Genomic DNA, 7,500 nt, shown 5'->3' with positions numbered 1-7,500 from the left:
GAGGCCCTCCCCACGGCTTGGCGCCGCCGAGCCTCCCCGACGCACCCGAGCGCCACTTTGCAGCAGAGCTTTCGCATCGGTCACAGCGGAGAAAGCGCGGGGAGGTGCCGCCACCCAACCCCGGCTGCGGACAACGATTCCCTTTTATTAGCGAGACAACATCGGGACGGGACCACGGCGGGAGGAGGCCACGGCAGGCCACGCTCCCGGCCCCACGGAACCCTTCCGAGCGTGCGAGAAAGCGCCACCGACCATGCCCACGGGCCACCGGCTTTCGCCCGCCTCGCGGCGATCGGCTTTCCCTCCGGAAAAGCCAGGGGGAACGGCAAACAGCGGAGGGGAAAAAAAAAAGGCACGACAGCGCGCGTCACATAACCCCGTGCTACCCACGGGGGCCGCGGGCCTGGGGGGCGAGGCGCGCGCCTCTCACTCCCCCCCCCTTTAATCCCAACGACCTCTCAAAGAACGCCTCCTTCTCGTCTCTCTCCCTTTCGGCGTTCGTGGCCCGCGCGCCTTTGTGCCGCGCTTCTCCGTCGTGCCGCGGCGGCTTAAGGCCGCGAGAAAAAAAAAAAAAACAAACAGCGTAAGGCCGGGGCAGGCACCCCCCCAGTGCAACCGCACAAGCCGGCACACACGCCTGAAACAGCGGACCTTCTCGCAACCCAGCCCACCGGCAACCACGGCAGCCGGGACAGGCCCGACACCACGGGCCGCCCCAGCGTCGCGGCTCAGTCGATGCCGGCCGAAAACAAGGAAGGGCGAGGCGCCGCCGCCTCGCCGGCAAGCATTCTCACAGGGCTCTCTCTTGTCGGGCTTCCGGTCCGCTCTCGGCAGCCGGCCACCGCAGGCCGGCCGCCGCCCCTGAGACCTTCCCGCCCGCTACGCGGGTTCCCCAGCTTAGGGCCGAGGAAGGGGGACGACTTCAACACACAGCGGGGGGGGGGGCGAGGCGCCGCCGCCCCGCCACAACATCGGGCGACTCCCGTCACCGAGCCCCTCGGCCGACCGGGCGAGGCCGGAGGCAAGGCCGCACGCCCCACCGGAGCGTCCCCGTGGCACCGCCGACACACCAAGCACAGGTCGGGAGCCGGGAACGGGGCGCCGCCACCTCGGCCAACTGGGCCCATCCTCGGAGCTCTCAGGGAAGGGCCGGGAAAAGCCCCGTCGGGGCTCCGCGAAACAGAGCGCGCCCCGGCCGCGTCCACCCCACCGGCTGCCAGCCACCGCACCAGACTGACAGCCGAAAACCGAGCCCGCCGAGCGGGCACCGGCTTAAGGCCGGGCAGAAAAGGAACGAGGCGCCGCCGCCTCGGCCACCACCGGACTTTCCCCTGCGGCCCCCCTGCACGGAGTCGGCAGCCGCCAGGGTCGGAGGGAGGATACACTCACGGGTCTCTCGCCACCCCACCTAGGCCGACAAGCGGCTCACACAGTCTCTCTCTTTTTCGGCCTTTCCCATCAACTGGGGCTGTGAAACCAGGATAAAAGCCACGCGACTCATATCCCGCTTATTCGACACTCTTCGTTCTGGCAACCGCGCGCGCGGCCGCCGCTCTCGACCTTCGACACAGGCACCGCCAGCCTGCGGGGACACGGCCCATCACCCGCTCCCATAATACGGACAGACGAGTCCAAGGCCCCGGACGCCTCCAAGAGAACCAATCGTACTTGACCGGGGCGGTGCGCTGGCGCACGCCGCCTCCTACCATGACGCAACTGGAGGCAGCCAGAAACAGCGACCCCTTGGTGAACTTCCAGGACGGGTGGGGCAACAGGTCTACCCGGCCCCTGCCGAAATTTGCCTAAGTCCCGCCGGAGCTGGGTAGACCTGTTCGCCCCGCGACCGGGCACCACCGCGGCGCCACGCCGACGGTTTCGGGGCGCGGCCGGCGGCCGCGGCCGGGCCCGGATCCGGGTAGACCTGTCCGCCCGGAGCCTTCCCCGGGCCGGGTAGACCTGTTCACGCCGAGACCGGGCGCCGCCAGGGGAGCCACGCGGGCAGTTTCGTGGCACGGCCGGCGGCCGCGGCCGAGCCCGGATCCGGGTAGACCTGTTCGCCCTCTGGCCGGACGCTGCCGGGACAGTACGCTGACGGCTCCGGCAACCGCTGGTGGCCGCAGCCGACCCCGGAGACAAGGCATCCTCCTGCCATCCCTGAGCCGGGGGAACCCCACAGCCCCGGAACGCCCCGGAACCGTATGGCTCTAGCAGCCCTGTCCCGCCTGAGAACCCGGTTTCAAGACCAATACGTATTTTCGACAAAACTCAACCTTTAATTTTTGAACGAGTACATCTTTCTTCTGCTAGGAACAAGGAAGTTTCCTGGGGAAAAAAAAAATTCTTTGCGAATTTTACTCCGTTTTCTTGGGCGCCCACACCACAGCCGGCCACGCTCGGGAGGATCGTGTGCCCTTAGCTCGGCCAGCCCACACACATTGACGCACCAAAACGGACGCCCCTCCCCACCCCACCCCGGGCACCACGCCCAGCCCCACCAGAGCAGAGCACCTCTAGGGAGACAGCGGGGAGGGGAAGCAGGTGCATAGGAACAGGGAACGAAGCCGATGGCCGCCGGCGCGACTGGCCCCGCCCACCAGGAGGGGCCGGGGCCGAGGCCGGGGGGACCGGGCGGCCGCCTTCGGGCCGGTTCTTTCGGGGTCCGCCGAGGTCCCCGTCTCCCGCCGCCGCTTCGGGGGGCCGCGGGGGCGCCGCGCCCAGGTGCCCGAGGCCGGCAGGCAGCGGGCGAGCCCCGGCGGGACGAGCCCCGCCCGCCGGCGAGGGCCGGGCGGCGGCCGGGGCCGGGCCCGGATCCGGGTAGACCTGTCCGCCCGGAGCCGTCCCCGGGCCGGGTAGACCTGTTCACGCCGAGACCGGGCGCCGCCAGGGGAGCCACGCGGGCGGTTTCGTGGCACGGCCGGCGGCCGCGGCCGAGCCCGGATCCGGGTAGACCTGTTCGCCCTCTGGCCGGACGCTGCCGGGACAGTACGCTGACGGCTCCGGCAACCGCTGGTGGCCGCAGCCGACCCCGGAGACAAGGCATCCTCCTGCCATCCCTGAGCCGGGGGAACCCCACAGCCCCGGAACGCCCCGGAACCGTATGGCTCTAGCAGCCCTGTCCCGCCTGAGAACCCGGTTTCAAGACCAATACGTATTTTCGACAAAACTCAACCTTTAATTTTTGAACGAGTACATCTTTCTTCTGCTAGGAACAAGGAAGTTTCCTGGGGAAAAAAAAAATTCTTTGCGAATTTTACTCCGTTTTCTTGGGCGCCCACACCACAGCCGGCCACGCTCGGGAGGATCGTGTGCCCTTAGCTCGGCCAGCCCACACACATTGACGCACCAAAACGGACGCCCCTCCCCACCCCACCCCGGGCACCACGCCCAGCCCCACCAGAGCAGAGCACCTCTAGGGAGACAGCGGGGAGGGGAAGCAGGTGCATAGGAACAGGGAACGAAGCCGATGGCCGCCGGCGCGACTGGCCCCGCCCACCAGGAGGGGCCGGGGCCGAGGCCGGGGGGACCGGGCGGCCGCCTTCGGGCCGGTTCTTTCGGGGTCCGCCGAGGTCCCCGTCTCCCGCCGCCGCTTCGGGGGGCCGCGGGGGCGCCGCGCCCAGGTGCCCGAGGCCGGCAGGCAGCGGGCGAGCCCCGGCGGGACGAGCCCCGCCCGCCGGCGAGGGCCGGGCGGCGGCCGCGGCCGGGCCCGGATCCGGGTAGACCTGTCCGCCCGGAGCCGTCCCCGGGCCGGGTAGACCTGTTCACGCCGAGACCGGGCGCCGCCAGGGGAGCCACGCGGGCGGTTTCGTGGCACGGCCGGCGGCCGCGGCCGAGCCCGGATCCGGGTAGACCTGTTCGCCCTCTGGCCGGACGCTGCCGGGACAGTACGCTGACGGCTCCGGCAACCGCTGGTGGCCGCAGCCGACCCCGGAGACAAGGCATCCTCCTGCCATCCCTGAGCCGGGGGAACCCCACAGCCCCGGAACGCCCCGGAACCGTATGGCTCTAGCAGCCCTGTCCCGCCTGAGAACCCGGTTTCAAGACCAATACGTATTTTCGACAAAACTCAACCTTTAATTTTTGAACGAGTACATCTTTCTTCTGCTAGGAACAAGGAAGTTTCCTGGGGAAAAAAAAAATTCTTTGCGAATTTTACTCCGTTTTCTTGGGCGCCCACACCACAGCCGGCCACGCTCGGGAGGATCGTGTGCCCTTAGCTCGGCCAGCCCACACACATTGACGCACCAAAACGGACGCCCCTCCCCACCCCACCCCGGGCACCACGCCCAGCCCCACCAGAGCAGAGCACCTCTAGGGAGACAGCGGGGAGGGGAAGCAGGTGCATAGGAACAGGGAACGAAGCCGATGGCCGCCGGCGCGACTGGCCCCGCCCACCAGGAGGGGCCGGGGCCGAGGCCGGGGGGACCGGGCGGCCGCCTTCGGGCCGGTTCTTTCGGGGTCCGCCGAGGTCCCCGTCTCCCGCCGCCGCTTCGGGGGGCCGCGGGGGCGCCGCGCCCCGGTGCCCGAGGCCGGCAGGCAGCGGGCGAGCCCCGGCGGGACGAGCCCCGCCCGCCGGCGAGGGCCGGGGCGGGGGCCCGGGCCGGGGCCGGGGCCGGCGGCCGGGGCCGGGGCCGGGGCCGGGGCCGGCGGCCGGGGCCGGGGCCGGGGCCGGGGCCGGGCGGCCGCCTTCGGGCCGGTTCTTTCAGGGTCCGCCGAGGTCCCCGGCCCCCGCCGCCGCTCCGGCGGGCCGCGGGGGCGCCGCGCCGAGGCGCCCGATGCTGGCAGGGAGCGGGCGGCCCCCGGCCCATGTTCACACGGAGAGATAGGCAGACACAGGGACTCTCAGACCCACTCACAGCCCCGCCGCCCCCCTCTCTTTTTGCCGCGGACGGCCACAGCTGCACACTCATCGACACAGACAGACACACACAGACATAGGCACGCCTGCGCATGGACGCGCACACTTGCCGCAGATGCGCTCCGTCCCCCTCCCTCCCGTCGCCCTGTCTCTCGAGGGTTGGGGGCACTCCTGCTCTCCACCATCTGCCTCCCTGGCGCCACCCTCAGACTTTTCTCGCCCCTGCCCAGGGTCCCATCAGCCAGTTCGGACGGCGGCGACGGCAGCAGCAGGGGGGCGAGGACTTGGGTGCCGAGGCAGCCAGGGTGTTCGGCGAGCAGGCCGAGAGCCTGGTGCAGAAGTAGGGCCAGCGACAGTCTGGAGGTGGTGGCGGGATGCTTGGCACTGTCTCTTTTTGAAGAAGCATCCTGTTCAGGTCGCTCTGAGCCTCTCGGTTCGATGGCGTTCCTTCCTGCCTACCCCCAGCCCCGGTCAAGCCTGCGGCAGGACGGAAGCGAGGCGGGCGGATGAGGGAGTGAGAGATGCAGAAATCAAGGTGGGAGGTGGGGCAAGGGCACGGCAGGCTTTCGAGGGCCGGGAGCCGGGCTTAGAGAGCGGATGCTGCTGGCCGTTTTGGCACGGAGGCGGCGGGAACGCCGCCGGCTCCTAAAGAGTCCCTCCTTCCCTCTCCGGCAGTGGCATGGGGAGCGGGCTGCAGGCAGGGTGGCGACAGGGCGGGCTGGAGCTGGGGAAGCGCGCGGCAGGGGGTGACGCTGACGGCCGCTCAGGCATGGAGCCAGAAGGGACGCCGCCGTCTGGGACCGAAAGTCACTCGCCTTCACGTCCCAGCTTTCGGGGCGGGGGGGGGGGAGGGGGGGACCAGCGCGTGCGAGCTGCCGTGTGTGGCGGGTGCGTGCGGGGCTGCCAGACGTGCGGGCTGGCCGCCCAAGACGTGCTCGCGGGCCTGGACTGGGTCCCGGGGCTGCGGGTCCGATCGACGAGACCTGGTCTCCCCAGCACCAGGAGGGGAGGCCGGGTCCACCCACATTGGGGGGGTGGGGGGGAGGGGAGGTGGGCAGGGGGCAGGCCCCGAGCTCCAGGAGGAGAAATCTACAAAGGAAACAAATCTACGGGCCGCTCATGTGACTAGGGTTCCAAGCGGGGCCTGGAGAAGGAGGTCTGCCCAGAGCTACACGGCAAACCCATAGGGCCGGACGGGGGAAGCCAACAGGCGTCGCCCGGTGCTAAGCGCCCAGCCGGGCGGGGCATGGCGAAGCCAAGAGGCGTGGCCCGGCGCTAAGCGCCCGGCCGGGCGGGGCCTGGCAAAGCCAACAAGCGTCGGCCGGCGTTAAGCACCCGGCTGGGCGGAGCCGGAGAAGCCAACAGGTGTCCGCCGGCGCTAAGCGCCCAGCCGGGCGGAACCGGGCGAAGCAACCAGGTCTACCCCGGCGCTAAGCGTTAGGCCGAGCGGGGCCGGGCGAAGCCAACCAGCGTGGCCCGGCGCTGCGCGCCCGGCCGGGCGGGGCCGGGTGAAGCCAAGGGGCGTCCCCCGGCGCTAAGCGTTAGGCCGGGCGGGGCCGGGTGAAGCCAAGGGGCGTCCCCCGGCGCTGAGCGCCCAGCCGGGCGGGGCCGGGCGAAGCAACCAGGTCTACCCCGGCGCTAAGCGTTAGGCCGGGCGGGGCCGGGCGAAGCCAACCGGCGTGGCCCGGCGCTGCGCGCCCGGCCGGGCGGGGCCGGGTGAAGCCAAGGGGCGTCCCCCGGCGCTAAGCGTTAGGCCGGGCGGGGCCGGGTGAAGCCAAGGGGCGTCCCCCGGCGCTGAGCGCCCAGCCGGGCGGGGCCGGGCGAAGCAACCAGGTCCACCCCGGCGCTAAGCGTTAGGCCGAGCGGGGCCGGGCGAAGCCAACCGGCGTGGCCCGGCGCTGAGCGCCCGGCCGGGCGGGGCCGGGTGAAGCCAAGGGGCGTCCCCCGGCGCTAAGCGCCCAGCCGGGCGGGGCCGGGCGAAGCAACCAGGTCTACCCCGGCGCTAAGCGTTAGGCCGAGCGGGGCCGGGCGAAGCCAACCGGCGTGGCCCGGCGCTGAGCGCCCGGCCGGGCGGGGCCGGGTGAAGCCAAGGGGCGTCCCCCGGCGCTAAGCGTTAGGCCGGGCGGAGCCGGGCGAAGCCAACCGGCGTGGCCCGGCGCTAAGCGCCCGGCCGGGCGGGGCCGGGTGAAGCCAAGGGGCGTCCCCCGGCGCTAAGCGCCCGGCCGGGCGGGGCCCGGCGAAGCCAAGAGGCATCCTCCGGCGCTAAGCATTGGGCCGGGCGGGGCCGGGCGAAGCCAACCGGCGTCGCCCGGCGCTAAGCGCCCGGCCGGGCGGAGCCGGGCGAAGTTAACAGGTCTACCCCGGCGGTAAGCGTTAAGCTGGGCGGGGCCAGGCGAAGCAACCAGGTCTACCCCGGCGCCTAGCACCCGGCCGGGCGGGGCCCGGCCAAGACACCAGGTCTACCCCGCCGCTAAAGGTCAGGCTGGCACGGCCGGACAGGGGTAGCAGGTGTACCCCGCCGCTGAGCGCCCGGCTGGCCGGGCCAGGCGAGAACAGCAGGTCTTCCCCGCTGCGCCAACAGGCTTGCAGGGCGCAGGCGAAGACACCAGGTCTACCCCGCCGCCTAGCGCCCGGCTGGCGGGGCC

Source organism: Aphelocoma coerulescens, unplaced genomic scaffold (assembly GCF_041296385.1).
Source record: "Aphelocoma coerulescens isolate FSJ_1873_10779 unplaced genomic scaffold, UR_Acoe_1.0 HiC_scaffold_651, whole genome shotgun sequence".
NCBI lineage: Eukaryota > Metazoa > Chordata > Aves > Passeriformes > Corvidae > Aphelocoma > Aphelocoma coerulescens.
The sequence above is the reverse complement of the archived record's forward strand: the minus strand, read 5'-3'. Positions refer to the sequence as shown.